This window comes from Odocoileus virginianus, chromosome X (genome assembly GCF_023699985.2).
Source record: "Odocoileus virginianus isolate 20LAN1187 ecotype Illinois chromosome X, Ovbor_1.2, whole genome shotgun sequence".
NCBI classification, from domain to species: domain Eukaryota; kingdom Metazoa; phylum Chordata; class Mammalia; order Artiodactyla; family Cervidae; genus Odocoileus; species Odocoileus virginianus.
In genome coordinates, this window is record NC_069708.1 from 5,749,178 (window position 1) to 5,760,160 (window position 10,983).

The 10,983-nt window shown below is 41.6% G+C and overlaps 1 pseudogene; it reads right to left on the minus strand.

Annotated features, from left to right (window-relative positions):
- Nucleotides 1–557: 557 nt before the first annotated feature.
- Nucleotides 558–9,537, minus strand: LOC110123270 (BAG family molecular chaperone regulator 4 pseudogene; annotated as a pseudogene).
- Nucleotides 9,538–10,983: the final 1,446 nt, after the last annotated feature.

Consider the following 10,983-nt stretch of genomic DNA (forward strand, 5'->3'; position numbering starts at 1 on the left):
TATTTTGGCAATGCTGCCATGACCATTCTTTTGTTTTTAGAGAATCATACTATATTTGTGAACTGCAAATAACAAAACAAAACAGAGGTCCAAGGAGGCTAAAGTCCAAGGTGTAATTTACACACAAAGTATATGGTGAAAGCAGTTACAATGTACAAAAATGTGACAAGTAAGCCAGATGTTTAAAAAAAACAGAGCCTGTCCAAAGAACATCCAGTTCTTATCCTGTAGGTTTCTGAGGAGCCTGTTCCATAAGGTGAATTCCCCTCCTGCTGATAAAAAGCAGCTTGCCAACACCCATGTATTTCTTACTGGGCAAGTCTACTTGGCAATACTGATAACCCGAGAGCTCCCTATTACATTCATTGGTCTGTAAACAACTCATAACCCAACTGTTCTTCCAAGTCCTTTACCAGTTTTTCAGGCTTTCTATCAAAGGAAAGTTGGAATGTATTGCTTCTTATCGTCAACAGGCATTTCAAAAAGAGGGTAATTAACCAAAATCAAGAGTTCTTTGGTCGAGTTAGTAACAGGCTTCCCCTTTGTTCTAAATCGCTTCATAATCCCTTCTTTGCCAATTTTTCCAGTGTGGCCTGGATTTTACAAACCACCTCTTTCCTGGCCTGCCAGATGGAGTCCTGGCCCCCAGTTTCAACTGAATCTGGTTCCAGAAGTTCCTTGGTTAGCATCTCTTCCAGAAGCCAGTATGCTTTGTCTTTTGTCCTACAAACTCTTCTACTTCTTGCTCAAGATACTGGACCTTCTCCCGCACATGTATGGTTTTTTTCATCCTTGGGGGAGTCCCTTCATCTAAAGATAAACACTCTTCAGCAAGATGATTACCCTGGTCTTGAGCGCTGGGATGTTTGTGAGTGGCATTACCGTACAGATGAGGCTCAGCACTAGACTGGACCTGGGAATCCAAAAGCTCTGAACTGTCATCCTTCCCTGATCCCAAGGACTCATGCTGATGGACACTGCAAGGAAAGTTGTGCCGGCTCATGCCTAGATCTGCTTGGCTGTAGGCATAGGAGGAGTCCTTAGGCTGTGGGGGTGGCGGTGAAGGAGGTGGCTGAGAAGAGCCACTGCTAGGCCATGATGAAGTGCTTTCGTTCCTGTAGAGACCCCCCAGTGATGCTGAGGGTGCAGCTGAAGGCCAGGGGTACCGGGTTCCCATTTCATAAACACCTGGAGGAGCCCATGAGTCCTCCTGGGGTCGCGCGGTTGGTCCTGGCTGTGGAACACTATCAGGTTGTGGTATTACCATCCCCATAAGGGTAATGGGGTACACTCATTCCAGGGTTCTGTGAAGCAGGATATCCTGGAACCTGCCCCCTAAGAGGGGGTGCTTCAGTCTGGTAGTCCTGCTGGGGGTACATCCAACAGGAGACTGGCGTTGGGCTGTTGCCAGGTGAAGGGTAAGTGCTTGGCACCTCTGTGGAGTAACTGGTCTGAGCATACCCAGGTGTGTAATAGGCCCCGGGTATGAGGCAGTATATCTCCCCGGGCCAGTGGGGTGTGGTGGGCCATATCCCCCATTTGTATAAGAATTCAAAGTCTAGAATTCAAACCAGAAGTTTGCATTTCCGGTACTTGGGTAAGGAGCCTCAGGTCGGGCAGCAGAATTCCAATAGTTAGAATTGTAACTAGGATATGGTGGCTGCTCCTGCCGCCAGGAAATGGGAGGCTGGGGAGGCTCGGGGCGCCAGGGGGTAGATGGGCGGAGGCGGGTGCACAGGCACATCTCCACCCCCAGGCCCGTAGTAGCGGCCGAAAGACAGGCCGTCACTGGGGCGGCAGCCCGAGCGCCTCACGGCCGACGTGGGCTCTGCCGCCCCCAGGCGCTTCCTGCCCCGCCCCTCACGGCAGGCCTGCCACGACCATTGTTACATGGATTTATACGTGCACATGTGAGTTTCACATGAGAGCCTGTGTATATTGGATGAAAGAGCGTAGGCTTCAAAGGCAATGCTGCTTCTATTTAAATTTCCACGTTAACGCTTACCAGTAGTGTAACCATAGGCAACTTAGATGTTGAATCCGTATTATTCAGGGCCCAGAATATCAAGGTGAGGATGTAATAGTTAACTGAATAGGTATTGAGGAGGCACTGGAGGCTTTGAGGAGGACGTGATAAGATCAGATTGACATTAGAATTTATTTGGAAATAGTGTAAACCATGAATTGACCTAGGAAGGTGAGAGATTGAAAAGTCAGCCCATTCTATTAATACCAGCATTTCTGGATCGGTTACCCAAGTTTTCAAACCATGAATTATTTCAAATCAGATGGAATTTTGAAGGAAACATTCTAAGTAAAATAAGAATCTTTGTTTACCATTTATTTTCAACCTGATAGTGATCCTTTTTTTCCCCTTATCTTCCTCAATTTTCTTTTCTGGCATCCCAATTTCTGGATCCCATAATGCATATTCATTCTCATTTAAGATTCTCTCTTTTATTTCTTCTCTCTCCAAAGTAAAAGCTGAAATCACTCACAGCAAGAGGATTATACTTCATCATCTCCCCAAAAAATCTTACTTTTGAAACTTCATTCTTTTATAGCTAAGTAACATTGGGTTGGCCAAAAAGTTAATTGGGGAACAGCTTATGGAAACCTGAATGAACTTTTCGGCCAACCCAATACATACAGATGGTAGTGAACAATTAAGTTGTACAGAAAACTTTACAATGAAAAACAACCATCTCTAGGCCTTGCTTGTCACATCTTCAGGGCCATTATCCAGGTGCAACCTCTTTAACCTTTTTTAGTTCTTTGGGTGTTTATCTTAGTAAGTCTAAATAATATGCTTATGCATCTGTTCTTGCTTTATCAACTTTAAATTATGTCTATTTACAACTTTCTATGAAAATGTAGATTTTATTCAATAATATTAACAATAATTCCCTATCTCTTACTTCTGTTTTTTATTAATTATGCAAACTGTATGATTTCCTATTGATTGCTATTATAACTTTCAATAATATACATAAAACTCCACTTTCTCCATAAATTCCCCATATTATTATTATTGTTTTTATTGTTTGCTTTTGCAGCTTTCAATAAGGCACCTTAATCTCTATGTAATGCCCTATCAAGTTTTAACTGTCATCTTTCTACTTTCTACATTGTGAGATGAATATATCCCCCCTTTCTTCTGTTTTTTTTTTCCACTTCTCACCTATCATCAGCTTTTCCTTTATTTTACATTGTCAAGGCTGCCTAAAGTTTCCATTCCAATTTGTAGCCCTATTTAAGGATTTCATGCTTCATGTAAAGATTGTGAAAGGTAAATAGCAAAAACTTAATCATGGTGATGAAAACGTTATTAACTCTTCCATCAACTAGTATTTACTTTTCCATGGACTGAATGTCATCATTCTTGGATTCTTTAAAGAGAAATTATCCTCGGAGCAAGGTGAACTCTAGTCTCATTTCTTACAGTTCATCAGTTGTGCCAAACATAAAATAATTTTTTTCCGTTTCCTATTAGCTTGACTAAAATGTAAAAGCCTAGTGGAGGAACCTAGACCCTATTACACAGAGTGAAGTAAGTCAGAAAGAGAGAAACAAATATCATATATTAATGCATATATATGGAATCTAGAAAGATGGTACTGATGAAGCTATTTGCAGGGCAGGAATAGACTGTAGAGACAGGCATAACAGACTTGTGGACACAGTGGGGGAAGGAGAGTTCAGTTCAGTTCAGTCTCTCAGTTGTGTCCTACTCTTTGTGACTCCATGGACTGCAGCATGCCAGGCCTCACTGTCCATTGCCAACTCCCAGAGTTTACTCAAACTCATGTCCATAGAGTCGGTGATGCCATCCAACCATCTCAATTCTGTTGTCCCCTTCTCCTCCCTCCTTCAATCTTTCCAGGCATCAGGGTCTTTTCAAATGAGTCAGCTCTTCGCATCAGGTAGCCAAAGTATTGGAGTTTCAGCTTCAGCATCAGTCCTTCCAATGAATATTCAGGACTGATTTCCTTTAGGATGGACTGGTTTCATCTCCTTGCTGTCCAAGGGACTCTCAAGAGTCTTCTCCAACACCACAGTTCAAAAGCATCAATTCTTCAGTGCTCAGCTTTCTTTATAGTCCAGCTCTCACATCCACACATGACTATAGGAAATAGCATAGCTTTGACTAGACGGACTTTTGTTGGCAAAGTAAGGTCTCTGCTTTTTAATATACTATCTTGTTGGTCATAACTTTTCTTCCAAGGAGCAAGCGTCTTTTAATTTCATGACTGCAGCCATCATCTGCAGTGATTTTAGAGCCCCCCAAAATAAAATCTCTCACTGTTTCCCCATCTATTAGCCATGAAATGATGGGACCAGGTGCCATGATCTTAGTTTTATGAATGTTGAGTTTTAAAACAACTTTTTCACTCTCCTCTTTCACTTTCATCAAGAGGCTCTTTAGTTCTTCTTCACTTTCTGCCATAAGGATGGTGTCATCTGAATATCTGAGGTTATTGATATTTCTCCCAGCATTCTTGATTCCAGCTTGTGCTTCATCGTGCCTGGCATTTTGCCTGATGTACTCTGCATATAAGTTAAATAAGCAGGGTGACAATATACAGCCCTGACATACTCCTTTCCTGATTTGGAACCAGTCTGCTGTTTCATGTCCAGTTCTAATTGTCACTTCTTGACCGGCATACAGATTTCTCAAGAGGCAGGTGTGGTGGTCTGGTATTCCCATCTCTTGAAGAATTTTCCACAGTTTGTTGTGATCCACACAGTCAAAGACTTTGGCATAGTCAATAAAGCAGAAGTAGATGCTTTTCTGGAACTCTTGCTTTTTCTAGGATCCAATGGATGTTGGCAATTTGATCTCTGGTTCCTCTGCCTTTTCTAAATCTAGCTTATACATCTGGAAGTTCTTGGTTCACATACTGTTGAAGCCTGCCTTGGAGAATTTTGAGCATTGCTTTGCTAGCGTGTGAGATGAGTGCAATTGTGCAGTAGTTTGAACATTCTTTGGTATTGCCCTTTTGTGGGGATTGGAATGAAAACTGACCTTTTCCAGTCCTGTGGCCACTGCTGAGTTTTCCAGATTTGCTGGCATATTGAGTGCAGCACTTGCACAGCATCATCTTTCAGGATTTGAAATAGCTCAGCTGGAATTCATCACCTCCACTAGCTTTGTTCGTAGTGATACTTCATAAGGCCCACTTGACTTTGCATTCCAGGATGTCTGGCTCTAGGTGAGTGATCTCACCATCGTGATTATCTGGGTCATGAAGGTGTTTTTTGTATAGTTGTTCTGTGTATTCTTGCCACCTCTTCTTAATATCTTCTGCTTCTGTTAGGTCCATACCATTTCTGTCCTTTATTGAGCCCATCTTTGCATGAAATGTTCCCTGGTATCTCTAATTTTCTTGAAGAGATCTCTAGTCTTTCCCATTGTGTTGTTTTCTCTCTTTCTTTGCACTGATCGCTGAGGAAGACTTTCTTATCTCTCCTTGCTATTCTTTGGAACTCTGCATTCCAATGGGTCTGCCTTTCCTTTTCTCCTTTGCTTTTCGCTTCTCTTCTATTCACAACTATTTGGAAGGAGAGGGAGAGATGAATTGAGACAGTAGTATGGAAACATATGCATTACCATATGTGAAATAGAGCCAGTGGGAAGTTGCTGTATGGGAGCTCAACCTCGTGCTCTGTGACAACCTAGAGGGGTGCGGAGGTAGGGAGGGAGCTTCAAGAAGGAGGGGGCATATGTGTACCTATGGGTGATTCATGTTGATGTATGGCAGAAACTAGCACAATATTGTAAAGCAATTATATTCCATTTAATTTAAATTAATTTAAAAAATAACCTGACAATGTCAAGAATGTGGAGCAACTGGAATTTTCAGATACTGCTGGTCAGAGTGTTCGTTGGTATAGGTACTTGGGAAAATAGTTTAGCATTGTCTCTTAAAACTGAACATATGTGCACTCTATGATCCAACTCCTCCACGCTCACATATATGCTCCAGAGAAGCATGAGTCTAAGCATATCCATCACAGCACTATTTATAATAACCAAATCTGGAAGTGGCTGAGCTTTCCTGGTAGCTCAGACAGTAAAGAATCTGCCTGCATTGTAAGAGACCGGGGTTCAATCCCTGGGTTAGGATGACCCCCCAGAGGAGGAAATGGCAACCCACTCCAGTATTCTTGCCTGGAGAATCCCACTGACAGAGGAACCTGGCAGGCTACAGTCCATGGGGTTGCAAAGAGCCAGACATGACTGAGTGACTAAGCATGCAGGCTGGGGTAGGGCAGGTGTTGTCATTTATAATACAAAAATCTGGAAGTAATCCAAATATCTGTCAACAATGGAATGAATTAATACATTGTGATACACTCATAAAATACTATACAACGATGAGAATGTGTTGCCGTTTGCAACACATAAGTAATATTGAATAAAAGAAGACAGATATAAAAGAGTAATATACTCTATGACTCCTTTATAAGACAGGAAGAGATATTCTATAAAGGTTAGAAGTCAGCATTGTGGTTGCCCTCAGGGATTCAGGTAGTAACTAGGATCATTGTTGTTTAACCACTCAGTTGCGTCCGACTCTTTGCAACCCTGTGGACTGTAGCCCACCAGGCTCCTCTGGCCATGGGATTTCCCAGGCAAGAATACTGGAGCGAGTTGCAATTTCCTACTCCTTAAAATAGTTCTTTTAGTGGTCAAATATAAGTGGCTTATTTTCTATTGGGTTCAAAAATAATTTTTAAAGATATCTTTTTATTTACTTGTCTACACCGAGTGTTAGTTATGGCATGTGGAATCTAGCTCCCTGACCTGGAATTGAACCAGGGCCCCCTGCATTGGGAGCACGGAGCCTTAGCCACTGGAGCACCAGGGAAGTTCTCCCAAATAGTTTTTAATTAAATTACATCTTTTATTCTCTTCTTTGTAACTTTCTTTGTAAAGTCCATACCCACTTCCTACTTTGCCTCTCTTTTATGGTCTCTTTAGTTTTCCATAACCCATTGGACTATGAGTCAGCATCAAGTTAGCAGTTTGTCAAAGTAACAGCTGTAAGCATTTCAACTTTCCCATCCCATGCCACATTTGATCATTTTCTTTCTTTTTCATGGCAGTTGATAAGGCCAGTCAACAGAGTATATCTCTTCTCGTAATTTGTTTTTTACTTAGAATCCTAATTAGCATAAAGGCAGTTAAAAAGTCGTTTCTATGTGGAATACTTACTACCAAGGTTGAGAGACACTATGTTTAACATTTAATTGGTTTATAGTGCTGTGAGGCTAGTCTTCAAGGTCATAAAAATCTTACTTAAGAACATACACATAAAAATGCTAACAGCTGTTTTAAAAACATCAAAGTTGCATTTTCTTCTTGAGCAATGAGGAGTTGTTACTTGCACAAAATACCAAGTCTAATGTATCTTTAAGTGTTCTTTTGATTAGCGGAAGTAAACTTAACGGTGTCCCCAGAACAGATGAGTTGCCTGCAAATGTGACTTCTTTTTATTTCCCTAACATCACTCCATGCACAAACCAATTTGCCAGTCATTCAGATTATGTTGACAAGACATTAAGACCGGCTTGTGAACCTGCTATAGCCTCACAGCCTCTTCTCATACAACAACTTGTTGGCTCGGTGCTCCATGGCCAATAAACTATGTAACCCTGTATTGTCTCCTAACTTTCTCCCTTTCCCTAATCTCCTATCCACCACAACTCTTTTTTGTTTTTTTTTTAGAGAAGCCAGAGTGACCATCTAAACATGTAAAATGCAATGTTCTACTCTCTGTTTAAACTCTATAAAAGGCTTTCTACTGCCTTTAGAATAAAATTCAAACACTCTACATGATCCACCCTCTAGCTTATAATCTTCTTATTCCTAGCTTATCACTGGCCATTCTTTCTGTCTACAGTGCTCGGCCCACAGATTTTCCCATGGCCAAATCAGTGTGAATTCTCATTGGTGTGAATTCAACTCAGTGGTTACAGATTGCAAGAAGCTTTCAAAAGAGATGCTTCACTCCCATGGCCAGGGTGTCTACAGATTGTAACTCAGTTTTATTTTGCTCAAAATTATTAATCATGAGTTTCTGGACTTGATGTTTGTCGTCATCACTCTCACCCAATGCTGGATTATAAACTCTATTAAAGTAGGTATTATTTTCATCTTGAATTCTGCCTGTCGCTGAGTTGCTTCTAAATATAATAGTTCTGGTATGGATGAATAAATACAACTAGTTTGCTAAATGCTATTCCGCCTGCAATGTGGGAGACCTGGGTCCGATCCCTGGGTTGGGGAGATTCCCTGGAGAAGGGAATGGCTTCCCACTCCAGTATTCTGACCTGGAGAATTCCATGGACTATATAGTCCATGGGGTCGCAAAGAGTTGGACACAACTGAGCAACTTTCACTTCATTTCTCTTCTTCACTCTGGATATAGGTCCTCACTGAAAACTATCACTAATTTATTATCAATGCTTCACATTTCCTTTAAAAAGGCAGTCATATATGCAATCATACCTTTTACTGTATGTCCATTGTATTTATTATTTATGGATTAATAACAGAGTGCCCTCAAAACTTAGGCTTTAAAATAACATTTTAATAGTTATCTCAGTTTCTGTGGATCAGAAAACTAGGAATGACTTCACTAGGTCCTCTGGCTCAGGGTCTCTCAGGCTGCAGCCAGCCAAGGTATTGGCCAGGGCAGCCGTCTTCTCAAGGCTTCTCCAAAGTGTAAAGTGTGTGCTTCCAGGCTTCCTCTGGCCATTGGAAGGATTCACCTTCTCATAGGCAGTCAGACTGAAAGCCGTATCAGACTGCCTATTTATTAGTATTTATTTATTTATTTATAGTTGCTTTATAATGTGTTTCTGCTGTTCAACAAAGTGAATCACAGGGGTGTGTGTGTGTGTGTGTGTGTGTGTGTATCCCATATGTTTACGCTATGTATATCCATATGTCCCTTCCCCCTTGAGCCTCCTTCCCTCCGCCATCCCACCCCTCTAGGTCATCACAGAACACTGAATTGAGCCCCCTCTGCTCTGCCACAGCTTCCCACTAGCTGTCTAGTTGATTCATTATACTGTGTATACATTAGCGCTACTCTCTCAGTTCATCCCACTCTCTCCTTCCCCCTCAGCTGTGTCCATAAATCCATTTTCTACATCTGTGTCTCTACTTCCAGCCCTGCAGATAGGTCCCTCAGTACCATTTTGCTACATTCCAGACGGACTGCCTGTTGGTGGAGGCTTATTTCCTTGTCATCTGGGCCTTTGCATGCAACAGCTCATCATGTGGCATTTTGCTTCAGCAGAGTGAGAAGATGAGAGAGAAGACAGGTTGAGCAACATAGACAGTAGATCACCTGGCAGCCAAATCTTGGAGATGACATGCCACCCCTTTTGCTCTATTCTATTTGTTAAAAGTGAGTTACTAGGTCCAGCCCAAATTGAGGGGAAGGAGATTTCTGTTGAATCCGAGGAGGCAAGGATCCCTGGAAGTCATTGTAGCAGCTGCCTACCACAGCTCCATACCTCCATGTTTGCATACATTTTGGTCCCATTCCTTTTACTCTGTCTTGTTCCCTGGAATTTTCTCCTCTTGGGGGGCCAAAGCACTGGTCATTATGCTCACTTTGTGTCACTTGTCTCTGAGTTTATTTTTTCCAACTTAGAAATTTTGAGGGAAAAGTGTTAGTTTAAGATATATAGGAAGTTGGGAAAAATACCCCAGTCACAAAACTTCAATAAAATATGGATATCAGAACAATGTGTCCCAAGAGCTGGTTGTCATTAAAAGGCAAATATTACTTCATTCTTTCGAGAAATATTTTTTGAGTGACTGTGTGCTAGGCACTGTTCTAGATGTGAAGACACATCAGTGTAGGAAACAAACAAACAGAAAAAAGCTTGCTTTCAAGAACCTTTATAAACTGATGTATTGGGTTGCCAACAAGTTCATTTGGGGTTTTCTGTACCAGCTTCTGGTTAAAGCCAAATGAAGTTTTTGGCCAACCCAAATAGAATGAAGATAGTAACAAGACATGGTAAGTGTTAGGGTGAAAGAAAGGGAATCTAATGTGCTAGGTTGAGAGGAGGGTGACATTTTCGCTACCCTGGACCACCCTTCTTCCAATACAGCAAATTATATGCCTTCCATTTTTCTCCTGAGCACATATCACTCTATTCTCATTGAGAAGATGCTCTTTGAACAAAGACCTGAAGTATGACCTGCAAATATCCCAGGAAGATTATCCAGGCAGGTGAAAGAGCAGGTACAAAGGAAAGACCAGGACTGGTGTGTTAAAGGACATAAAAAAGTTTAGTGTATTTTAAATGAGTGAAAAGGGGAAAGTGTAGAAAGAGATAAGGTTGGAAAGAAGGACAAGATACTTCAAGGCCTTGAAGAACATTGTCAGAACTTCTATCTGTTTTTCCCTCTGAGTGATGTGGGGAGCCCTTTGGAGGATATTGAACACAACAGTGGATATGATCTATTATAATATTTTAACAGGGTTCTGTTGACTGCCATGTTGAGAATACACTAACAGGGGCTTGAAAGAAGAAGACAGACCATTTAAGCCAGATAAGAGATGCTGGGGACTCAGACTGGAGCGGTAACAGTGGGAGTGAAGAAGTGATGAGATCTTGGGTTAATTTTGAAAGCAAAGTTAACATTCGTTAGAAGATTGGAATTGGGCAGTATACATTGGAGAAAGGGAAGTCAAGTATGACTCCAAAAACCTGGCCTGAACCAACAAATTGCCATAAACTGAGATTGAGTCATTCAGTCCATGGAAGGCACATGGTTAGGGGAAGATCATTTAGGGGCTCCATTTTAGACATGCTAACTCTGAGACGCCTACTAGCCATCTGAATGGAAATGCTTAACAAAAATAGTCTGAAATTCTGAACTACTGGACTCCAGGACTTCTGGAATTCTGGACTCCAGAAGTCTGAACTTCTAGAAAAGAAGTTCGCTCTAGG